The sequence below is a fragment of the Coturnix japonica genome, chromosome 7 (assembly GCF_001577835.2).
Source record: "Coturnix japonica isolate 7356 chromosome 7, Coturnix japonica 2.1, whole genome shotgun sequence".
Classification (NCBI taxonomy): Eukaryota; Metazoa; Chordata; class Aves; order Galliformes; family Phasianidae; genus Coturnix; species Coturnix japonica.
The window spans coordinates 32,179,223-32,205,694 of NC_029522.1; the positions used below are offsets into that span (position 1 = coordinate 32,179,223).

At 42.3% G+C, this 26,472-nt stretch overlaps 1 long non-coding RNA gene across 6 annotated transcripts in view; it reads right to left on the bottom strand.

Annotated features, from left to right (window-relative positions):
- LOC107317048 overlaps window positions 1-26,472 on the bottom strand; it is an 84,818-nt gene that overhangs the window by 45,561 nt on the left and 12,785 nt on the right. For all 6 annotated transcript variants that reach the window (XR_004308010.1, XR_004308013.1, XR_004308014.1 and 3 more), the window contains 4 exons: window positions 10,382-10,527; window positions 8,252-8,419; window positions 5,645-5,832; window positions 4,248-4,391 (listed from right to left, as the gene is read on the bottom strand). This is a non-coding gene — a long non-coding RNA (uncharacterized LOC107317048). The remainder of the gene's footprint in view (window positions 1-4,247; window positions 4,392-5,644; window positions 5,833-8,251; window positions 8,420-10,381; window positions 10,528-26,472) is intronic.

The window sequence follows — 26,472 nt, forward strand, 5'->3', positions numbered from 1 at the left end:
CAGTGCAACTTAATGGCCCTATCGACATCTTCCGTGATATACGTCCTGTGATCAGTGCAATTACTGCATGTCATCACCACTGTAAATTTACCCAGCCTGAAACCATTTTAAACTTAAACTGCATACTTAAGAACTACTATCCACCTCCTCTTTGTAAATTAGCTATATGATTTATCTGTGGGAACCATTTCAAAAAGTATACATTCAGAAATACATATACCACATGATGTCTTTTCCATATGGCATCTCATAATTATTTTGCTGTGTGTGAACATGATGAAAACAGTTTCATAATTCTCCAAGGGTTAGGGTAAATTATTTCAATTAGACATATTTCAGAGCAAACATTACCTTAGGGTTTATTAATAATAGTACCTGAGAAGGAACAGCTGCCTTTTAAGCAGCGAGAGCTGTCAGCTTCTCACTGCCCCCCCTGTAGCACCCCTTTTGTGACTCTAAAAAAATGGCAGATTTTCTCATGCTTTACCTAAACAGAGAACTTGGCAGCAGAGACCTGGTTGTAATCCTCAGCAAGGGAGCTGGTGGGTGGATTTTTTCCCTATAAACTCTTGTATAAACCACACCAGTCTCCTGGTATTTATTTTGTGTAATGTTGGAAATCATACACAGATCCAACAGGCCATGTAAAAGAGTTTTGTAACTTCCTGAAATCCTTTCAGACGAAATCTTTTCTCCAACAGTGGTCCCAGGTCATGGGGATATCATCAGTTTTTAAGGGCAAGGTTCCTCAGCCATTTCTAAGAGCAGAACTTTGAAATTAGGCAAGGAATATCTAAATTAGATCAGCTAATGATCAGGAATTGCCAATGGAATTATTAGAAAGAAAACTAAATTGTTGAGGTATACAGACCATCCTGTCAGCACTGAGCTTACAAGCAGCCCGTATCACAGATTTTAGTGCCCCATCCCTCATCTAGTTGTTTTTATGTATTAATACTGTCATACGGCATGCACTGATTTTCAACCACAGCTTCTGTGCTTGTGCCTCCCTGCAATTAATACTTCTGTGTTTAAAGACAAATGCCTAAGAATCACTTAGGTGCATTCAAAACCCTAAAAACCTGAAGCTGAAGTGTGCTGAGAATCGATTCCTGTCTCTCCTCACCCCACTCTGCTTGCAGGGGTGAGGAAACTGACCTTAAATACACAGTCATTATAGCTGAGTTGAAGAAAGGGACAGAGTCTTCAGGGTGATAAATCATACGGATACAACCATGGAGAAGGTTGGTGTGACTGACTCTTAGCTACAAGCTGTGGGATGAAATAAAATCTGCCATGGAGCTGTAGGTCTGAGTGGGAAGTAGGGAATTAGCTCCCCCCAGCTCTGCTTATCCATGGCCAGGCATGAATAAGAGCTGGAGGCACCTAGTAGGGACTGAAGAAAACTGAAACTGAGAGCCCTCTAATAATGTCTGTGAAAGTGTTTTAGAATAAATATGCTGAGAAATCAACCCTCACCATCAAGTGTGGGTGCTCCATCCCTGGAACTGCTCAAGGTCCCACTGGATGGGAATTTGGGCAAACTGGCCTAGTGAGAGCTATCCCTGTCCATGGCAGGAGGGTGAAACTAGATGGTCCTTAAGACTCCTTCCCATCCAACCCTTCTATCATTCTATGACTGTCAGACTTTGAATCCTGCCGTCCCTGGGTAGCTATGAACTGAGATGGAGCAGGCATCTAATTTATAACTTGTATCACTGCCATCACCAATAGATACATATATATTTTATATAAATAAAAAGAAAGGTATAAAGGGAATATACATACATACATAACTGTAGGTATAACGAACACATACGCTGCCCATGATTGCTTGAAAGCCAATACGAGGGTATCTAAACTGCTTAGTTATCACCAGGCCAAACACAAGAGTTACACTACATCATTATCACACTTAAACACTTAAATCTTTGCATCTTAGATACAAGAGTGGAAATATCTAATCTCTTTCTGCGTGTCTTGCAAGGAAAGGACTGCTATTATAAGACCTCTAAACTTTGCTGTCCTCTCTGCTTAATCCCATTATTTATTATTTTCCCCATAACTAGACAAACATAATTACAGTTCATATGGTTTTACACCTTTCAAAATACCACACTTTGCTGACTTCAATTCTTCGAACAAGTGTGCTGTTGGTACTCTCCGCCAGACCTTTCCTTCCTTAACCACTTGCAAATCCATTAACTCACTTCAATCCAATTCAATAGAGACAGAAGCCCTGAAGATGATTAAATTCCTGCAATGTCTGCTAATATTGGCAGCTGGAGACAGGTAGGAGATTAAAAGGAGTGAATCTGCAGCAGGAAGACTACAACATGAGGCTCTACAGCATCACTTCTGTTGGTTTGGCCATTTCCAATAGGTACACATGGGGTTTTGACCCAAATCCAAAGGAAATGAAGCTTCAGTAATTCTATGTCTGAAGTGACAACTGTCCTCATTTCCACAGTGTCTTATTCTCAAAGCACTGTTTCAGTTGTTTTCTACACTGCAATACATTGTGAGGAACCAAACTGACAGGGCTGCCTGACTTCTAGCGTGGAGAATTCTGTATCCAGTTCTACACCAAGGCACAACATCTTGTCAACTGCCTATTGCTTCTGAACCCTAAAGATTACAGCAGCAATGCGGCAAGGGCTTATATCACCATTCATCTGCACTGTAACTTCTTGCATACTGCAGGGCTCATGCTATTCTCATACCTGTTTACAGTAACACTACACAAGTAAATCATGTGTACACTCACGTTCAATAGTTATGCAGTATTCTCTATTGGCAATGGGACTAGACTGGGAGTTAGGAGACAGACTTCCATCTGGTAGTAAAAGGTTGTGGGACTATAGAAAGTCATGTGTTTTTTTCTTTTCCCCTCTGTCCTTTCTTCCTCTCCCATACTTTGCCTCATTTATTAGTTCAAACTAAAAGTCCTCGAGCGGAAAGGCCTATTTTCACCAGATGTTTGCATGAGCCTAACACATTGGGAGCCCTTTCTTAGTTGAAGTCCAGATGGCCTATAGCAAAGTAGATAATAACAAGACTCACACACCGGCTTTCTTATATCTGTATGACAACATCACCTTTGAAATGGGAAAACTTGACTACGCTGTAAGAATACATTTTCACTTGTGTGTTTAGCTGTAATAGGCCCACTAAAATACAAACACAGGAACTTAAAAGTGCCTCTGCCAGAATTAATGGACAGTCAGACAAAGACCAAATTTGTCTTCTGCCAAGAAATTAATAATCTCAAGGCATCAGAGATTTTGCCATGCCTGCCTTGTTTTGTGTGCTGTACCCAGTCAGTGAACACATCTCTTACCCTGCCCCAAGAGAGAGACCAGATTTCTCACCCACCCACCTGTCTCAAGACCCTTTCACAAATTTCCTTTGCTTTTTGAAGAAATTTTCCTTGACAAAGGTGATTATCAGGTATTAAAGGCTAATCTTATGATAAAATTGTGAATTAGTAATCCTATTTCTTAACTAGTCAAAAGCAAATCCCTCTTGCTCATACCTTGTTATGTTAATATTACATGCTACCATCACTGGTATTTAATTGTTCATCAGGAAAATAACCATCTCAAGCAGAGATATTGACATGAGTCAAGGTGGTAAGATCATGCACTTCAATGTGTTTTTCAGGTTATTTTACTTAATCCCAGCGGGCTTTTACTTTGTGTGTCAATTTGTACAATAAAGTTGCTTTATGAGATTGAGTTTACCCATATGTTGTTAGTGCACTTAATTAAACTCAGAAATGCTTAATCCCTTCTAGGACCCTGATTCTATCCTGAAACACAATGTTGTGTGGGCCCTTAGTGAGAGAAAGTCCATGTAATTTGACACAAATTACACAGGCCTCCCTGTTTTGTGAAGGGAGGAAGAAGGATGTGAATGAACATCAGCTGTTGAACTGACCCATTCTGAAGGGAAGGACAGTAAGAAACACTTGGACCCTGTTCTAATACACCTGCAGTTTGGAGGCACTGCTTGATTTGGGTCCATCTGTACCCAAAAGCGGAAAGAAATAATACATATGAGGGGCTGCAGCTGCCTGCAGATTAAATATTGACCTTACCTGTCTCTGCCACAACACGAGCCCACACACCTCCAGATCCATGGCAAATCCCCATAACTACAAGGCTTGACTCTGCCCTCCAGTACAACCTGAGCTACAGACATCCAAGCTATAACCTTTCCTGCCCGTTCCGCAGTAGTTCTCTTACCTCCACCATCTCCAGATATCGCTCCCCGAAGTACATGCTAAGACTTGAAGCAGACCCATTTCCAGCCCTCTCATTTGTTTAATCCACTGGTCACTCCATTTTCCAGTAAAGCTGCTGATATTTGAGGCTATGACTGAATCAGACCTGTGAGGTACAAATAACAATCAGTATTAAGTAATTTCTCTTACAAGAAATAACCGTAAGCAATTTTCCCAACAGTTCTTGGTTATGCCCAGACTTCTATGGTGCAGTGACTCATATAAAACACGCCCAATTATTTTAGTATTAGACACACTAGAGATATTCAAACAAGCATCAAGGTAGCATGGCTATGTGAGAAGGATGGCACAGTCAGGATCAAGATCTGATGGCCCACTTCAGCTAAATATTAGATATGATGCATTATCAGAGGTGTTCCACACCTGAAAACATGGATTACTATTGGAAATCACTTACTAAAGGTCTATCGTACTGTGGCCATCGAAATCAGACAGAAAACCCTCAACAAACTCATCCTTGATTACCATAGCTCCATTTTTATCAAATGCAACAACAACAACAAAGATAAAGTGAAAAATAACACAGCGACAATTAAGCAGAATGTTCTTATTTTCACAGAAAGATTTGGTTTTAGCTTTCAGGAGGAGACTGAATTCGGCTGACATTTTCGTACAACCAATACATCCTTTCGTCACTGCTGAACTGAGCGAGTTCAAAGTCACTGAACAGAAATAACTGGCGGGCCAGTTGTGGATCTGACATTCAGAATTAGGCAGATGGTAAGCACGAAAATACAGTCTGGGTTAAATACTGACCACATTTGCCAGAAGCACAGACAGAGAAACCCTATCCACATCCAGATCATAGGCGGAGTACATCCAGATCTACCAAAACATTAAGAGCAGAATTCAGTATGAATTATTCCGTCTTAATAGTACATGGACATCTGACAGTATTTTTCTTTCATGCTCTTTTCCTTCAAAAGGATGGAATTTCACTCTGTGCTGGACACTTTGGCCAAGTGCTTTTTCCCAAATGGATGCAATCCCCTTTCTGATCTGAGTGCCTAACACCAGTCTCCTACCATCTCGTCCAGACACTGCCCCACTGCGCTGACGGCTAGGAGGTGATATTTAAAGCCATGCCAATTGAGCACAACAGGGGATAGGCAGAGCAGAAGCAACAGAAGGAGGATTTTGCAAGAGCTCTCTTGGTCACGTTAAACTCCTTCTCTGGCCACGTCCAGTGTCCAGCCCGTATGCCTGAAAATCTTGCTTTAAGCTGTTGTTTATTTGAAAGTTTACTGTGGCTGTGGTTTAACTCTGCATTTCAGAGCTATTCTTTAATTGATACAGTGCTCTCCATCCTTCATAAACAATAATCAAAGGCGCCAGTACCTTGGAGGACAGGGAGGCAGGTGATCAATACCAGCAGATGACCAGGTCTCCGTAGGAATGTTATTTATACATCAAAATTTATACTGAAGAAGAGAAAGCGAAGTCTGTAAAAGCTGTATTTCCTCGTTAAAAGAGTCGTACCTTTGGCTGAGCTTCAGTAAAAGCCTCGCAGACAAACTTCTTTGTTTCTGGCAGAAATAAATATTTATTACTGAACTGGGGAAAAAAAAAAATACTCTTACAAAGTCTAACTATTTTAATAAAAAATTTAATATGTTTATTTCTGCCAGACAGGAGATAAAAAGCTGTCAGACAAATAACGGTTTAAATTACAGTGAGATGTTTTCTTTACCTAATCTTCCTTTTTCTTCTTCCCTTAAATCTCTGCAACACGCTCTGAATTTTTATTTTTAGTAAGAAATGTCAAGGAAACACTTTATAGTAAGTGGCTGTTCACTATTAATTCTTTTGTTATTAAACTTGGGAACATTAATTAGCATTAATCGCTTTGGCACTAATATAGATTTCCCGCAATAAATTCTTTACACACATATACAGACCCTATAATCTAATCAAGCAATTTTCTCCTACCTACTTGGAAGGGAGAAAAAGAGCAAGGCTGTTCTCGTTACTTCTACTCTTTTATTTTCAATTCTGAGAAGGAGGTGGTGCAGGAGAAATGGAATCTATACACGAACAGAGAAGAACAGTAACTATTGCCACACTCAGTATATGAACTACTCACTCACAGTAGCCATATGCTATAGGCAACATCACTGACATCTCGGTAAGAAAAATAGATGTATGTAGCTCAAAGTCATCAAGCAAACCTATTCCCCTGCAGAGCTGGGATGATAATAAAACACTGCTTTTTTCTTAAGAAAGAAAATAACACCTACAATAGTTTAGTGGTAAATAGCGCAGAGATTTCTAATGCTGCTCTGATACAGCCCAAATTTCCAGCATCGTAAGTGAATGCTGCTCTTTAGGCGAACGTAATAGAAATGTATCAAAGTCTTCCTCATGAAGAAGGAATTCAAAGTCAGAAATGCTACCTGCTGTGAACAAGGTGATCACAGGAGTATGTCCTGCTCTGTCAGGCTCCGCTGTTTTACACAGCAGAAAACTGAGCTCTTGCCAAGCAAGCCATGATCACATTTACTGACTTTCACACTGGCAGGTACTTCCTTTAAAGCACTGCAGAGAACTTTGCAAAATAAGGTTGTCATTACTCCTCAGATGCCCTAACTTGAATAAACATGATGAATGAATATGCTGTATTTCTCAGAACAAACAAGCTGCAAGCATGGAAGCTACAGTGTGACTGATTAAGTATGTACGTTGCTTGCCAAATCTCTGCAGATCAACACAGGACTTAAATCTCACTTTCACTTTTAAGACTTATAATTATTCTCAGAATGAAGTTTCCATAATGAACGCTTAAAACCATTTATTTCAGATATTGATTTACAACTGCAGGCCTTACATTAATACCCTTCTTGGTCGCTGCGGGCCTTCACCACTAATCAGGCTCTGCGCAGGTAGAGAAGAGAAAAACTGCTCCATGATACCCTTCACTGGTGTAGGGTCCAGACATAGCATTTCAAAGTCCAAATTAATTCATCCAGTATCCAGCAGCAAAGCAATACAGCCCCAAACTAGCAGCTCCTTAAGTTCTTTCCATTCACTTGATGTTAGATTGAATTTATTTAGTCCTTCCTTGCAAAACTTGAACACATCAGATTAAACTTCTTTTCCTACTTAAGCTCCCACTCCCCCTGTCTGAACCTCTGAGCTCTTTAAGAAACTGCCTTTTATTCACAAGAACTCAGGTGTCTTTTGCTATCCTCAAATATCATTCAAGGATTCAGTGCACCTTTTGATATAAAATTCAGCCTTTAGAAAAAATGCCCTCATATATTGCAAACTGCTGCTTTCAGTAGGCAGCTCAGAAGTATTATACGTATGTGTTTTTTTAAGGACACTGCAAGCTGGGAAGATGCAGAGATGACATGCTGGTTGTAGGCCATCTACCTGCAACACTGTGTGGATGCACTGAGTACACTCACTTTCATTCACATAACATTTCAATGGGCAAAAAGGATGAGGACCTGAGTCTATGTGGTCTTCCACAGCAGAACAGACGATCTTTGATGATGGAAATGTTCCAAGATTAGATTTGCCAGTGTTTCAGCAGTTCCCATAGATAGACAGGAGCTCTATGGAGCTCTATGGAAAACACCACTTTAAATACAGCATACAACCTCTGTCTCTCAAATGAGCATCATCCTACCATCAATTCCACAGCACAATGACATGGAATAAGCAATGCTACCTGCACACTCATCACTTGGTAACATTTCAGCTCTGAATTTCTTTCGGTGCCCGTCAGTGCGTGGATTGGATTTTCCTCTTACCAGGACATCATAAAGTTATCAGTATTGACAGAACCAGGTTAACAGCGATCAAAGGAACGCTACAAATTCCTGCCCCTAGCATGAATGAGTGCATAATTGCTTTCCCACCTCTCTTTTTTTGTTCTGTTTTTCCCCTGAGCTTAATATTCACAGATTTTGGGTTGCAACACAAGTTACTGTAAAGACTCACAAATTCTGAAAAACATCAGGTTGCAAACCACGCTGTAATGGTGCATCCATCTTTGCATCCAAGGCTCAAAATACCATTGCAAAGGGGTCAGTTTTGCTCAGTGATGTCTTTCAGCTGCACAAGAGCAGAACTCATAGAAGAGGCAAGCTGAGGTTGCACAGCATATCTCTGTAATAAGAAAAAAAAAAGAAAACAACATAAATTCTGAAACAGTCACAGCTTTCCAGTTTATGTCAGGATTAGGGAGAGCTGCCCCAAACCCCAGTATTAGTCTAACAACAATAACAAAAAGACCAAAAACGAGAGTCTGTCATAATTTCCAACGTTGTACCTACTCATTTGCAAGCAATTCAGATGTGATTCACACACAGGCTTACAGTTACCTTCTGGCAAAAAGACAGTAAATAAATAAATAAGCCCAAACATTCTCCACTTCTACAATAGGAGAGACAAAACGCCTATGACTTAGCCAACCTGTCAGAAGTTATAAGCATAAACACCACAGTTTTTATATCTTCAGGAGGAACTTCAAATACGCGGAACTGCCTCTGGTTTTAATCTTATTTCTTTCCCTTAATGATTGACCTACATAAGCAACCAAATCCTTGACACTTTTTAGTGGTGCAATATATGTTTCCTTTACATGTTCTTCAGTCCAAAGTCCCTAACCAATAATTACAGAAGACTGAGGACTGGAATATTACTGTGGTTGCTGCAGTATTTAGGAAGAAAAAAAGAAAGACAAAAAAAAAAAAGAAAAGAAGAAGAAGAAGAAAGAAGAAAAGTGGGGAAAAAGATTAAAAAAGAACAACCTGGTGGAGATTTCAATCCATTAGCAGCACTGAGCTTGCCAGTTCTTTACTGCAGCATTTGACAAGGCTGTGAGCCAGAGATTAAGGCACGTCTCCTGAGGAAGGAAAAGAACAGGAGCTTCCACACTTCATTAAGGATACGTTTTATTTGCAAACTGCCAGCCCACGGAGTGGCACTGACTTTTGGGTCATGGAAAAGGTTGCAGTTGTGCACTTGAACTGTGCCAAGCTGAGCTAGATAATGCCCTTAAAAAAGCAAATCACAGAAAAAATGATAAGAAAAACAGGGAAATCTATGACTGCAAACGACCTAAAATAGGACTTGAGAAGTACCTTGTGCTCCAGTCAGGTTTTTTCCTCCTCAAAAACTGTACTAAAGCAGGAAAAGTGCCCAAAACAACAGGGAGCTGTTAGCTACAAAATACATATTCATGCTGTAGTTTTTATAATTTAAACATACATTCTCAGATTTATTTCACATAGATCGCTTTAAAAATGTTCATGTCCCTATAGAGTCGAGCCTTATCATTACTTGATCCTTTGCCAAAGACTGTACTGGCACTCCATGACCGTATACATTTTTTACTAAGCTATTGTTGCTTTTTCCTGGCTTGTTTTTCAAAATCTGAATAGAAATGCATAGCTTGTACTGTTCAAAGTATAAATCATAAATCACTCATCGTAAAGGGCCAATTCTTGGAGCCTTTATTTGGTATTTGCACTGGCAATTTCCCAATCATTTTCAAATAGAGTTGTATTTGAGTACAGGCATGGATGCCAGTAAAGGTAAGTTTTCTTTGCTCCAGGAAAAAGAGATTTAAGAACAAACCTTTGTGTTCAGTCCCAGATCTTCTCTGCACTAACATCAATAGTATCGTTTGCAATGAAATGTGTTCAATACCACAGAAGTGCCCAGAGGAACTTTACTGTGAAATCTGACTAAAAATAGGGCTTGAATTCACATATGTGCACTAACAGTGATCTCCAGCAGACTTTGGAGCTGCCCAGATGGGACAGGCAGTTGGTATGGTTGCAACCATTGCAAGCATCATCACAATTAATGCCCAATGAGTCACGTACTTCAAGAGTTTTCCACACACTCAGAAGCCATAGGAAGAAAAAATAAAAGATTATGATGTCTTCATCTTGTTTTGGCATACCCATGTCTTCTGTAAGGATACGGATAGTGGCAGGAGCTGGAGCTGGAAGAGTCTGGATTTGAACAGCTCACAGATATAAAGGAATCTAAAAAAGGAACTGAAGACCTTCAACAGATATTGATGTTAACCTACAACTCTCCCAACAACATTCCTCCCACCTGACATTGGATGGAGGTCCTTGGATGTGATCTTTCCTCCAGCAGAGTCGCTCTGCAGCTGGCTGAGCACAGCAAGTAATACTGGCAGAAGTGAAGGTGCAGGTACATCATAATCTGAGATTATAGCTGTGTGCCTTCATCAATACCTAAAGAAAATAAAAGTAATTAATTTTTTTCTTCATCTGTAGCTGAACTGAAGTCATTTACAGACACAAAATATTCCTGCATTCTCCATTTTTCTTCATTACCCACAAAGATATAAACTTAATTAAATAATAATACATAAAGTAGCAAGAATTGCTGAAGTACTGCACAAAGCACAAAGATCTCAGTAGAATTCTTCCTTCTTTCTTCTTCTTTTAAGTGCATACCGATCCTAGAGTACTCAGTTTTATTTCACATTTCTATAGAAGGGTCCATCTTATTCAACTGTAGCTGAGTGCTGGGTCCCCTGTTGAAATTCCTGGTCCTTCATGGTTTTCATCCCCTAATGAGAATTGTTACGACTACTTTCACTTTAACCCAAGACGTCATGATGTCTTAACAACCATAATTAGCAGCAAAAATGGCACCTAAGCACAGTCTAAGCAAAGGCAACCATCTTGGGCGAGCATCATTAATGAGATCAATAAATCTACTTTGTTCCATTCCCAGAGCCATCTCTCCTCTCTTTCCTGTTTTACTATTCATGGTCATACAGGGAAGGGAAAAATCAACAGCTGTAAAGAATCTCCTATTTTTTATCTTCTCCTTTTAGGATAACCAAGCATGTGAACTTTGGAGGAGCAGTTGAACTATTTCTAAAGCTGAGAGTAAAGCTCAGTTCTGATTCAAAGTTTAATGATTAAAATTATCAGCCAAAATACAGCATTCATCCAGGGAAGAAGAATGTCGTTACTTATGAGAGAGAACATTTGAACTGTTGGCCAACTTTGCTTTGTTCCTATAAATTTTCTTCACTTGCCATGTTCCTTTTGCAAGAGAAAAAAAACAAGCTATAAACATTAGTTAGCTTTGTGGTGAGGTGTTCCTCTGCCAACCTGAGGTTAGAAGTGGAGCTGAGATCCCAAGAGCTAGGCTTTGTATTATAGTATTGTATTTTTGATGCGGTAGTTAGAAGTCAATTACTGTTTCCATTATAAACCCTGTTTTCCAAGGGTTTATACCTCAACCATTTTCATTTCCATCATGCTGAACTTGGCATCCAAGCAGTATGAATACACAATTTTTAAATAGACTAAATGAGGCTGGCTCATTTTTAGATACAGAGTAGTCAGGAACTCTTTGTCAGATGATTTTTATTCATTGAATTTAACAAACTATAGTTTCACTTTAAAAACTGGATTTTGCCAGTGAGTTGTCTCTGCCGTTAGACCTGACATCTTTTACACCTTCTAAGGAGAACAATTGTATTAAAAAATATACATCTGAAAGCCTGCTGACAAAATTCTCTCTTTAAGATCTGATTTTCTTGGCATTTCAGATGCCAAGACTCCCACGCCATATGTTTCATTGGAAACCATTGTGTATCAAGACCCTTACGGCTCAAAGGTGGATTTTATCCCAGTAAGTTTTCCTCCTTTTGGGAAACTGGGTCAAAGCAACAACTCAAAGGTCATCGGTGATATCATCTCTGGGGACTTCAGGAATCTTTGCAGTTGATGTGAGCAGAGGAACCACCCCTCTAGTCTCCCCACCATGACTCAAGGCTGATGGTGGCAGGAGAGGCAGATGGAGGGCTGTCCACAGGCCAGGTGAGAGCCAGAACAGAGTGTACTCTGCGCAAAGACCAAAATCCAGATGGCCACTGGCTGCTCAAGTCCTCCATCTGGGGCTGCATGTCACTCGGTAATTTCACTCAGCAGATGCTAATTGCTTAAAAGCTACTTCAGCTCAGAAAATGCACTTTGCCAAGGCCACAACGAATGTTTTCTTTGACTTCAATTTCCATGCATTCCTTCCACCTGAATTTCCTGCATTCTTTTTTTTTTCTCTTAATTGAAGATGGTTGGAATCACAGAGCAGTGACACACAAGTTTCACAATTCAGCTTTACCACTAGTAAGCAGACTCACATGCAATTCATCCCTGTGAATGCCTATTTCTATTAAAAAAAAACAAAACAACCTTGTTTCTTTTGAAGTACAAAGAACTCAAACTTGATTTTTACTCTAAATGTTTCTCTTATTTCTCCCAACACATCCTCCCTGTAGACCAAAACCAAAGATGAACCAGCTACTTATTTTTTAAGGTGAACAATATCACCTTGAACTTCTAAAGCATCATCCCACTGACATTTCAAACATTTTCTAATGATAATTTTTTTATACCACTCCAGTAAAATATACATATACTTCTGGAAAATAAATCATAGTAAAACTCTGATTCATCAACATCTCACAGAAGACCGGGGTCAGAAACAGGAATAGCACAACCATGCAGTGGCATAGACTTCCTGCAGGTTACTTTCCCAGCACAGAAAATGAGCAGAAAGTTATTAGGCGCTGATCCAAACTTTGCTGACGGTGATGGATTTTGATAAGCTTTAGATGAAAATCTTACTTCTCATCTTTGAAGTGAGAGAGAATCGAGGCCGTTGTTTGTGAGATCACCCAACATCATTACCTCACCGCACACAACCATCACACCAAGCTGAGGTGCCATGTTGGTTAAGCACAACACTGAGCTTTGTCACTGTTGCCATTTCCATTGCATTTTTAGGTTGATACCATTTGTTTTCTCCCGCATAATAGATAGGGCAGAATACAAAGTTGGAAGACCCAATACTGGGTTGCCATTTCCTCTTTCACAATCTGGGTGCAATCACCTCAACCTGTGTACTCCAAGTGCATGCCCATGTCATGTTTTTGTGAACACTGACAAGAACAACTATCTTGAAAGCTATCAAAGCCATCCTCATTATCCTTTATGGGCTGTGTAGAAAATGTCACCACTATTAGACATTTAACTGGAGTGCAGCAGAATGGTTTTGCCGGCCCCCTCCAGTTCTTTGGGTAAAAGCTCTGCTCATAATCAGTTTCTGCTTTTTTTAATGACCCTCAAGAGGTCCCTTCTGGTACACTTCAGTTCCCTTTCCAGCATCCCATTGATTTTACAGACTTTAGGAACTTGCTCTTAACCTTCTGCTTTTTCCTGGATGGCTGCTGAATGATTAGGCACTACACAGCCTTTTGTTACCTTGAGCACCAAGAGATATCTGGAGAATTCAAACACCAGCTTCAATAACGTTTGCTAGAGAAAGAGAGCACTCTTTCAGGGCTATTCACCCTATTTATGGGCACGATTTTTTTTTGGAAGAATGACTTTAGATTTGCGTGAGAAACAAAAAAGAAACCAGAGCTATCTCCTTGAACAGAAGAATGAAATTCACTCAAGAGCTCACATTTGTACCATGAATTCCAGCAGCAGAAGTGGAAGTATTTAGTGCCGGGGAAGGGAGGGCAGAGCCTGGTGGGCAGAGCGTAAGCTTAAAAAGGGTTTATATATACATATATATATATGTATATATATATATATTAGATTTTAAAGGTTTTTCCAAACAAAGTCTTTCCAGTTATCTGATTTGATTCACATGGAGCCACATCAGTGCCAGATGGGTGTGGTTTCTCCTTTTTGAAGTTAGAGTGGTTGGAGAGGTACCTCTCTTAAGACATGTCAGGTAAATTCAAGGAGAAAGAGCCTGGTGCAAGGGCATCCTCTTAACCACAGCACAGCAGAAATGCAAAGCTGTGATTAAAAGCGGTGTTCCTCCAAAAGCTCTGCCCCTTCCCACACGCTCCTGCTTCACCAGGGTCCTGCTGCAGAAAGGACTGCTTGCCCTTGTGTGATTTTAGGGCCACTTCAACGCTGTGCAGTGCCCGGGAAATGCATAAAAATGCATTAAAAAATATATATACATATATAAAGGATGGCACCGTTCTACAAAACATCCAAAATTCTTCCTGGAGGGTGAAGTTTAGGCAACCCCATTTGCACCAACAGGTTCGGAGCAGCGTGCAGGGATGGCTGCAGCCCAATTACCACCCGCTCAGCTCTTGCTGCCTCTCTGAAGGATGCTGGGGGGGGAGAAAACAACCTTAAACCCGAAACAGAAATGGCATTCTTCTGCTTGTTGTCGAGACGCCAGCTGAAAAGGAATCATTATAAAGAGGTTGATGTTTTCGGGGGGAGACAGAGGACTCACCCGAATGATCCCAGTTAAGGGCCTTAACAGAGAGGCGGCTTAACTCTGCTTTGGAAGTGGTGAGCCGCCCTGCTTGGCTGAGCTTGGATTGTGTTAGTGCAGGAACATGGCACAAACAGGGATACCCCCTCCTTTTAAAAACTGCTCGCTCCCGAAATAGCAACACAATTTAGCAATATTTTGTATCAAGACAATTACACTGTAGCATTATTGTAGTCTTAGTACCTCATTAAAACAAAAAAATGTTAAATCCTTGTTTTGTTGAACACAAGAGATGAATAGTAAATATTGATTTAGAATGAATGCAAACATTTCCCTAGGAGTGGATAATTACAGCCTTTCTATGCAAAACACTTATATTTGAAGAAGCACTTCACTTACTTTGCCATGTGGTATACATTCTTTAGTACATTTTAAATTATACGTTGTCCTGGACAGTGTCTGCTCTATAATTTCTTGTGTCTCTACACCAGAGTCAGTATGTAATTTTAAACTGCAAACTTTCTGCCAACTAGGAGAGGAGAACAGGCTTAACTCTTTCCCGGAGCCGCTCTCAGGAGCAGCCCAGGCTGCACATGCAGACACGGGGCTGGTTTGCTCAGGGCTGGAGCAGCACCGAACGAGTTTGGTTTAGCTGGAATCCCACAAAGATGCTACTCCCAGCAGTCTTCGCTTTTCACACGACATTTTCTGATTACGTACGAGGCCTGATGTGCTCTCATTTCCAGCCAGATCAAATGGAGTCCAAAAGTTTGAACAAACCAGAGAATTTGCGAATGAAGAGCTGAGAGCATCTAGGTTGAAAGCTCCCAAACACATATTTGAAGCAAATTATCTATCCTACTTATTCTGGCATTCAGACGCTCGTTTGCAGATGGAATGGGACGAGCTCGACTCTTTCTAAGAAGAGTCAGACGTGCACACGATGCTTCGTGAGAGCTGAATTTACGCACAAAGCCCCTGCTGTGCATTTTAAACCATATAGGTTTATTAGGTCACAAGGCTGGGACGTAAATTCATATGCAGCTTAATCAGGCTACACAAACGTGAACGCAATATGCCCCTGTGGTAACTCGAGAGATTAATCCACATGACTGGTGCATTTTGTTATCTTATGCAACCACAAGCACCCCTAGCGGATGCATTTTATGGGCCAAATTTTCCAAACCTGAGACCTTGCACCTAAATTATTTCCATCAGTATTCACATCCTCATCTTCCCTTCCTCAGAATAGAGAAAGGCCTCCATGGGTACTTAAAACACATCCCAATCCACACACCATTTACAGATAAGCTTACATCCCCTTGACACATCACACCAGGAGGGGCTCATGAGTTTTGCTGGATACAGAAACTTCAGCCCCAAAGCAGACTCGGGTTAATTTGCTGCAGTAATGAGTATTGCAACAGCACTCAAAGGGGGAGCAAAGAGGATCTGATTGTGATTCCAGACACTGACCACGAATTGCATCAACTAACTTAGCACCAGCACTGTGAACAAGAGCACACTGCTGTTTGGAAGCCGTTATATTTGCCATATACTCTGATTACCTCCAGTACTTTCAGTAAAACTGAACTACAGACTACAGCTCCAACACTTGCATACACACTTGAGTTGGCTCACAAAGCAGATCCTAATGTGAACTCTCCTGGATTTTCAGCATGGAAACCCATGGAGTATCTCTTACTGTTTATCAGATGAGGTGCCAATGCCCCACATTTTCCTGCAGATACTTCAGATGAGCCCCACACTCACCCACTGCCAAACCCCTCCATGCAGAGGTTCTACTCAGTGGCCAATTGCACTGAGGTACATTTCACCAACGCGTGCCTCCTAAGTCAGCTTTGTACTTCCAGAGAAGCTTAATGCAGCATTAAGGCAAAAGACTTCAGTCCTGTGGGCAAAGCTATGTGTCTACAAGGAAAATATTCAGCCTCCCCACTTGGCACCCACCCCTGTGTTATTTGGAGGTAGCCACAGCTCTGCAACAGCACCCAGGATAGTCCCGCTCAGAACGGCTGAAGAAATCTCCCACTGGAATTTACTGGCTTTAAAATTAGCTTTTCCCCTTGCCCCTTATTCCGAGGATTTGCATAACCATAGGGGAAAAGACGACACGAGATAAAAATAAATTTGGCCGCCACAGATCAGAAATCAAGGGGAAAGTGTCAGGGCAGTGTTTTGCTTTGGGTTTTAGTGGAGACAAAATAACTTAAACTACTAGGAAAGATAACGTATGAGTAAGAAAATTCCCCGAGCAATCAGAGGATGTGTTTTCAGCTTTTTTACATTTCGGTTTTATTTTCTCACAGCAACGAGAGAGGATGAGATTGGAGTCCCATAACCACGCTGGCGCAATCCATGCACCCTACCTGGATCATCAGCGATTGTAAATCATCATTTTATAAGAATTTCACTTTTCTGCTTCCAACACAATCAAACGCAGTGGTGAGGGGGGCCACTCATCATGACAAAAAATATACTTCAGAGTCTTTCTTGAAGTGCCAACTCCAATAAGTTCTGCGAGTGAAATTAAATGTACGCTGTTCTTCCAAACCACAGTTTCCCCCTGGGATGGACAAATCTCAAGTGGGGGCTGAAAGGCCAGTTGTACCACAGCCACGGGTTACACCCATTTTTGCAGGTTTTTTTAACTACTGCATGTAGCATAACTTGTATTCCAGCCCACTCGGTGACTGTGCTTTCCAGCATTGGTAATAAAAAAAAGAAGTCTTCATAGTTTCCACATTCCGGCACTAACGAGTGAGCCAGTCTGTATCTTCCCTTGGTTTCTCATAGTTTGGTGTTTCTTTGCTTTAAAGCCTTCTCCATGAAGCAGAGGGCAGAAAAGAAAGAAAAATATGATGTGTGGCATAAGGAACAGTTGGTGCTGAGTTTGAGAACAGCAACCAGGAGACATTAAAGTGGAAAAGCCCTATTAGCTTGTACACTTCATCCTCCTGCCAACATGATGTTGCTCCTATTTCGTAGGCTCTTTGCTCCCACCACCACAGTGCTCCCACCCTGAAACTCCACCATCTGGGATGTCCTCTGCATCCCAGCATCCCCAAACCACCTCGGGCTGAGGGCTGAACACCCTTGTTCTGCACACTGCTGGGTACCAGCAGAACCCCACTCCTGGCCAAGTAGCCGGCACTGCCCCCATTAGCCAAAGCAAACATCATGCCATGCAAATGGATAACAAAAAGCAGAGCAGAGGCTAAATGCAATGCCCTCCTGGGGGAAAGAAAGTATGAAGACGAAGCCTTTTTCCTTTTTTCCTTTTTTACTTTCCTCCCCCCTTCTTCTTCTTAGAAGGGAGGAGAAAAATTTCTTGGCTGCTCTCTATAAAATACAGCGCTGGCAAGGAAGAGGAAACAATCCTGGGCACTGGCTTCAGCAGATATCGATCTCTCTACTCACTGAAGTGGATATTGACCTCTGGCAACCTCGCCCCCAGTCAGAGAGTGGGGTCAGGGAACACTCTCAGAGATGGGAAGAGACATTTTCACCTCCTTTCAGTCCTGCCATCCCTCTCAGGAGCTTAAATCCTGGAGAACACACACATACTGGCAAAGCAGAGGAGGGGGGAGGTGAGTGAATGCTTCAGCAGTGCAGGCAAACTGGAAGGGAAGAGTGGAATGGGGTCAAGATTTCCCATCTCAGTTCCCACACCATCTCCAGAAAGCTGGTGGTCAAGGAGAGCACTAGGGAGGGTGAAAGCCCCTGCCCATGGCATTAGTCAGATACGGAAGCAGAACAAAATGGTACAAGCACAAATGGGCTCACACTATTTAAAAGAAAACAAAGTGATGCTTTATCAACAGTAGCACTCAAGAAAGGTGCCTTTCTGTGAATGCTGCCTTGTGCTTGGGGTTGCAGTATCCTTACCCAGGCTCATCCATCCTCTGTTTATTTTGTGGCCAACATCCCCATGATGCTCCTGATCTCAGAGTGCAGAAGGGCTTGGGACAGCACGCAGCTGATTTGCACACACTGCAGGCTCTGCCCAGGACTCCTCTACATCACACATCCACACTGAAGCTGCCGAGGCCTGAGAACACTCCAAGCAAATAGCCCAAACACTATTTCTCTGCATGCAGAACATTTTGGACTTAAAGCACCCTCAATTACACCAGCTGAGGAAGGGGCAACCATCTGAACATCCCCAGTAGGACCTCAGGGACCCAGCAGGCAGACTGGCTGGGGCCTGACTCTTGGTACTGGATGATAATCAGGGGCAGAAGAAACAAATCTGCATTTCCTCCACACAGAGAATACTAGCAGAGCTGGTGGGGACCGCACTTTCCATCCGAAAGTGTTAACAAGCAGCGAAAGAACTGAAGTGCATCTAATTAAAAATGCATACCAAGGCATAAAGACAGAATACAAGGGTAAACAAATGGCAGAGACCAGATTTGTTTGCAATAAATGAAGAGGAAAACACCACACAATGCAAACTCATCCAGCACGGAGACGGAGGGAGGCGAGCAGGCGAAGGCAACATGCTGCAAAACATCTTGAAACAAAGTACAATGCGACCAAAAAGCAAGGCATGCAGGGCACAGAAGTGATGGAGGGACAGAGGCACAGTCCATGGTAGGAACACATTTGTCATTGCAGACATGGCTTTGCCCTGCTCCTGCAGGTGCTCAAGACCAGGTCGGATGGAGCCATGGGCAGCCTGAGCTGGTAGGGGGACACAGCCCATGGCAAGGTGTTGGAACTATACGATCTTTATGGTCCCTTCCAACCTAAGCCATCCCATGATAGTCTGACTGCACTGCAAGACGGGTAAGCTGAGGGATGGTGCCAAGCAGAGTTCCAGCTCAGCACATGAACAGGCCACCATGGGGCACAGCACACAACAACATCTTCTAAAGGAAAGAAGGTGCCTTTGGAGATCTGTGCTGACACACACCCAGGGAGAGGCAGACAGATCGGGGTTTGGGTTGAGGTCTCTCTGTCCTGCTGAAGGGCTCACAGCTGCCACAATGAGCACAGCAGCCTCCTTACCCTGAGTTCTCAGAAATAAGGTGGGCCGACTGTAGCCAGGTAGTGCTGACACCCAGCACTGCTGGCACATTAATCATGGCTCAAAGTCCAGCAGCAATGGCATGCCTTGTGCTGTCACACCTTCACTGCAAGGGCAGCAGGGCTGCTCGTAGCCCTGCAGGAGCTCACCATCATCTTGCCTTGCTGCAGGAGGACCTTCCTCTTTCCCATGATAGTCTTTCCCTTAGTTCCTGCTGCACACTGCATGATAGTGATCACACCATTTCTCAGAAGCCGCTGTTGCTTGATGGCTGCAGATGAGCCCTGTCATCTGTTTGGTTTTTCAAAGCACGATAGGCCACTGTGTTCATCCCCATGGGATCTCCAGCCACGCACGGTTCCCATCCAAATGGAGATAAAAGTTCAATTTTATTTCACAGTTTTGTCTTCTCTACCACAAATCTTTCCTGACAGTGTTTTCTGACTGCTAAACTGATCCGTTTGGAGCAATTGATCTAAAACATCTGTCTGAGGGGCTGAAAGCAACGGAGAGGGGATACCGCAGCTCTCCTCCAAAGGCGTGGAAGAGATGAGCACCAAAACATTAGGTGACAGGAGGAAACTTTTAGGGGAAACGAGGGCCCTATTCCCCCAAAGGTTTTACCAGCTGCCATGCAAAGCAGGAAGTCATGCTTCCAAATATTTAAGGCTGCATTTCTCTTCATTTCCACCTTATCTTTCCCGAGACTTACGTTTTCAAATGTCAACTTACATATGGGAATGTTTAATCTCAAGGATGCCGATCCATCAGGAAACTTCTAAAATCTTCTCCAAAAACTGTTTGGGGTTTGTTTGTTTCATTTCTTCCCCTTTTATTTTCTTTTTTTTTCTTCATAGAATCATTAAAGTTGGAAAAGAGCACTAAGATCCCCCAAGCCCAACACCAACCCACCCCCATCACATTCACTGACCGCATCCCCACGGTTCTAGAACACCTCCAGGGATGGTGACTCCACTACTGGGGCAGCCTATGCCAGTGCTTTATTCCCCTTTATTCTTACTGTATTGCCCACAGGTTGGTGAGGGGACCCAGACTCTTCAGGAGTATGGAAAAAAATGCACATCCTGATATGCTTCAGTTTTCCAAGAAATACAATAAACTGATTACAGAGCAAACTTCATTCAGAATGTATTTTAACTGTAAAAGTTCATGTGCAATAACTGCACAGAATATTAGTTCTGCAGCAAGTCTGAATACCATTCCCAATGCTTGGCATTACATACGTTTCTTTTTGTTTAAATTCCACTGCTTACACTTTTGCCGTGTCCCTGTATTTATTTTTGTTATGCATGTTCCCTACTGCCAATGTAAATTCATTTAACGTTAGGCACACAACAGTTTTTCAATACCTTTCTGCTATTTGGCTGCACAATTAGCTTCCTAAAATATGATTTTAGTTCAGCTTAGTTTTGGCAAGGAAGTGGGGGCATGAGAGGGGGATTTTTAGCACAGGCACAATTTTACTACTGGGAACACTGCTATGAATGGCATGGAGGCCAACATCAGAAATCCATCTTACTCACCAAAAGGCTACATCTACTGGGGATTAAGCATGGCCTCTCTCCACCCTCCCCTTCTGCAGGCCTTGGGCCCCTCCAGTACTCACCAGCATGGGGTGAGCCTGGGACTTACTATTTCCTTCAAGAAAAAGGGGCCATTACAGAGCAACACCGGTTCCGGGTGTGCTGGATGGCATCCAGGGCAAATTGGTTCATGTCTTAATAACGTCACATCTTTCTAGGTCATTAATAAATAAAGAGGTTTGAAGGGGGGATAAAAGGACCTTTTTTTTTTTCTTTACTAAATTGAATTATCCTGTATAGCCCCTACATAATTTGCAGTGATCTGTGGTATCTTAATACGCTGTGTTCTTTGGCCCCCAGCTCATATATGCACTTTAGAATATGCTTAATTTTAAGGCCGAATGTGGCTCTCATTTAAATAAGAAAATGTTTCCCAGCCTCTCTGGAGGATGGTACATGCCAATGCCTGTAGATATTTAGGCACCTGTGCACCCCAACTCCTGGAATCAGCCACACTGAGGCCAGTGACAATCAAACACACCAGACTCTGAGCACTGCAGATGCTATTTTACACACTGTTATTCCATGCACAGTTACTTTTCCCCCTCAAAAGGCTGCAAATCATTTCAGTCTGGGCACCTCTACCCCCACAGCACCAATGGACCAACAGAAGCTAACAGAGAAGCCACCTCTAACCACAACACAAGTTGAGTGGTTTGATTTCCCACCTCCAAGCTAAAGGAGCTCAGTGTGACCTAGTCTGCAAACAGAAACTCAGTCTCACAAAGAAGTCAATCAGCAATTCCAAAAGTCATAAGGAAATAAACATGGTCTTCTCTAACTGAATTGAAAGAAGCTATAATGGCAGGTACACTGGCTGTGTACATCTATTTCAAACATCAGTGTTGTACTGGTACTTGTTTCTAACACAGCCTGTTGCAATAGATTATATTTTTTTTTGCTATGGATGTTTTTCTACTTTTTTCCAACTGCTTTGCATCATACGGTAAGATGTACTAAAATGCCTTGGCAGCCTCTTTGGGACAGCAAACAACAGAAGGAATAGGGATCTAATGCTGCACATGACTCCACTGCCACCCCTTTCCCACTCTATGTCTTAATGCAAACAATAAATAGAGAAAATATGTGTAATCCTCCAAGTGTGCTGTTTGTACTGCCTGAGGATATTGTGGACGTAATGCAAACCTTGAAGCACGTGCTTTTCCCTCCCCTTCCTCCCACAATGAAGCATTAACAACAGAGACATCATATATTCAGGGTATCTTTTGGAATATTCTGCACACAAAAGTACAGGGTGCACTATCTCAAGGCAGCACATTCATTACATTAAGATGCAGGACAGCTCTCATGATGCCTTCCTTGCACTCAGCAAACCAGGCCCTACAGAGACAGGTGAGGTTTCACAACGCCAGATGGTCAAGGGATGGAGATGGCTGCAGCCTCTCTCCAGCTCACATTTCCCACCTGTAAAGCGGGATGGCAGGCAGGGATGGCAGGAGAAGCTGCGCTCCGTGCCTTTCCCCCAGACAGACTGAGAAATGGGGACACTACACATCCTCTTACACCACTCAGCTATGAAACTGGTGCGGGGCTTTGAATAATTAACAGCACCAACCAGCCTCGCCTGCTTACAGGAGTCATCAGGAGAGATTAGCTGGAAGCAAGCACTGATGCTCTTAAAGTTCTTATGTCTACAGCTGGCCTTGTTTTTCTCCCCCCATCTCATTTAGCACCAAATCCTCCAGGTGCTCGCGGGGCGAGCTGACATGAGCTGTGGTGATGGCTGCTCTCCGGAGCACTGCTCAATGCAGACCCCGGGCTGCCTCAACCCCTCCTCCGTGGTGCCAAGCTCAGGTTCCCCAGACTTTGCTCGTCATGCCAGCAAAATGGCACGCAAGCCACAAGCCATCCTGATAAATTACTGTAGCACCTCCATTACCCTACATGGACTTCCAGTACTGAGAACGCATTTGTATTTTCCTCCAGCAACATTAGATTTATACAAAAAATGCCCCAATTTCCATTTATTTGCAACAGAATATTGCCTGTCTTCTTGATTTACCTTTTCAGCTTAAGAAAATATACACAGGACGTGATCATGGCTAACGAGATGGCACATTCCATATCACTTGTCCTGCCGTGTTGTTTTATTTACCAGCTTTCAAATCCCTAACCTTCGTCTCTCCAACTTCCTTTAAATGAAAGGATCCTCTCGTCTCTGTGAAGTCCCTATCATCTACGCTGGTTTGCATGTAAAAGTTTCAGCATCCATTTAGTCAGCGATGATTATTCTGCTTAATGACTCCTTTACCCCTGCTAATACTGTTTTATCTGGCTCTAATATTTTAAGATCTCGTCTAACATTAATGCTAAATGGTAATATTAAAGGTTTGCTACTAATATTTTAAAGGTCTATCTGCTGGTGCGGTAATGTTCTGGGAGGTGCTTGAGGGTTCGTTGTATTGGCAGGAATGCCAGGCCAATTTTAACATCCTCTGTGACTACTGCATAGAAATCTAAGCAAAGCAAAGTGAATACGGGGACAGATTTTAGTGATTTATTTACTGAGAAATGAGCTCAGAATCGGGCTGAATACACCAGGTCGCACAGGTAGGCGTCCAGGTGGGTTGTGAATATCTCCAGAGATGGAGACTCCATAACCCCCTGGGCAGCCTGTTCCAGTATCTCCCCCATAGGGCTGTATGAGGAAAGGAGCTGGGGGACCCCAATTACACCCCTCCCCACCCCCCACCCCTGTATTGCCATTTGGGGTACACCTACAAACCTCCACATTTATCTCACCCTAAACATTTGAAGGAGGACAGAAGAAAAATATTCTGACTTTGCATCAGTTAACATGAACCACTGCCATATGCAAAGGGAGAATAATAGAACGCACTCCTCCTCTGAGAAACAACCTCTCCACTAAAAATAAAATACAGTGCAACTTTTATTTCACCACTGTTTAAGAGTTAATGAAAGATTTGCACCTGTACAGCTGTTGCAGACTGAAGCAAGCTTGCGGAGCAAATGTGTTTTCTGGTAGAGACAGTTGTAAATGCCTTGAGTAAAAACACTGAGGACTGCTAATGGATAGGTTTATTTTAAAGCATGCCATCTGCTATCAATCATAGAGAAGTATAGGAAGCAAGTTTGGCTGTGCTCCCTCCTTGTGAGCCTGATAAAGATAGGGCTGTGGTACTCTGGAACATTTAGTACTCAAGAGAATAAAACATCAAACCTACTCAGCAGCTCCACTAACAATAATAAAAATGCCTCTGCCTAAAGGTGACATTCTGAATTTACGATTATTTGTGTCTATAAAGTGTATTCTTTGGCTCCTGACTCATTCTGACTGTCTCACTACAAGAACAATACATTAAGCCTGCCTGAAGTAAATGGAAATCCTATCCTTTTATTAAAGCAGCAGCCAGTACCTGAGATGTTCTAATGCCCTGTAGGACCCAAAGAAGGTTTTCTGCTCCAAGTGTTCATTCTTTTGGTCGGATTAAAGTCAACTGCAGAGAAAACGCTTATTTGGTGCGCTCTGAATGAAAGCCCTTCTTCAGGTAAATGCAGTTTTCAAAGAAGAAGGATAAAAACAAGAAGGCCCAAGGCAGATTCTCAATATGCAAATCAACACAAAACAAAGGCTACAAAAGCTGCAGCTCACCCCGTGACAGCTCATATTTTATGCCTCTTAACATTCAATACAGGAAAAACTGAACGCTGGAAGAACCTGCCCAGGAAAACCATGCACATCATGTCCAAAAGGTGTGTGCCAATCTTCCTTCCTAGCAGCTGACTTTACATGCGCTGAGATTCTCCAGAAACGAATCCAGGGATTGATTTATTTTTCTCTCTCTTTTGCTTGTTCTTTTTGGGTTATTTCTTTTTTTTCCCCCTGCCCTGCGTTTTCCTCAGCTGGAAGATGCAGAGCTACTTCCCTGAGACACACGAGCACTTGGTGAGCTCCAGAGGTATGAATCATTCCCCTGGCTAACAGCCCTCTTCTCTCATTGCCCCCCGATGCTGGTCAAGGGCCCTCGAGCCTGTCTGCTTAAAAATAATCATGCCAATAATGCTTCCTGGCAAATTCAACTGATATAAAACACACTTAGCACTGAAACACTCCGTATCCAATAACATTAGGCTCCTATCTGCAGCTTAACAAAATTCCCTTGCAAGTCTGCTGCTGATGGGAAGTATTGCAGTGGAAGCTTGGGGAAAACCCACCTGGTGATCAAGCTCATGAGCCTAATTAACGTTAATAGAGAAATCAAAAGTGGGCAAAAATCGGAGCGGCAGCATGGAAAAAAAATAATGAAGTATGCATCAGAAATAGAAGGAAGATAAAAAGCAATGGGAAAAGTGAGTTTGCCTTTGATGTCTGCTCTGGAAAGTGATGGTGATTTCTCTCAATGTCCCTCAAACCCGAAATGCTGTACAGTAGGCCATGTCCAAGCAGAAAAAAAAATACCAGAAAGCAGAGGATTAGGCTTATTAGGTTCACAATATTAAATCAAGGCTGCTTCTGTTCTGTATTCACTGTTTTGGTCCTCAGGAGCTTAACTGTCTCCAAAGCCCATGGTCAAATGACTGCTGATTTCAAAGTGTTAAGATCAATCCCCTTATCTGAGACCAAAAGGGTTGAGAAATAAAAATAAGCTCTTTGGTAAGGATCAAAACTAGTGGATACTTGAAATGAGAAAGATGAAAGATTACAAAAAAAATTAGGAAACTATAGAGACCAAAGAAAAGCACAAAGGTAGATTAAGGGCGTTCTGTGGGGAGATGGACCATCCCTTAGATTGCATTGTCACTTCGCTGCAGAAACACACTGAACTACAGGAAACAATCCCAAAGTACACGAAAGCAAAGCTCATGTGAACAGAAACCCCCCATCCCAACAAAAGTCATTTATTGAGATTTCCATGCTCAGCAGCATGGGAACAGATCTCTGAAGGTACTCCTTGCCTCTAGGTGAGGATTTCCTAAGAACAAGAGCAACACCACATCTCATAAAGAAATAAATGCCAACATCATTCTTTTACTCAAAAACCCTCAGGTACAAAATTCAAGTCAGTCACAGAAGAACACATCATAACACTGAGCACTCAGACCTGCTACGGCCATTACAACTCCCAGGAAGATCTGAAAAACTCCATTTGTCAAAAGAAATTGCAACTGCATTGAATCTCTCACAACAGAATACCTGTTTCTCCACAGAATATGCCAACCTGGGATATCCTATATTGCTGGGAAGACGTGATGCATTAGGGATAGAG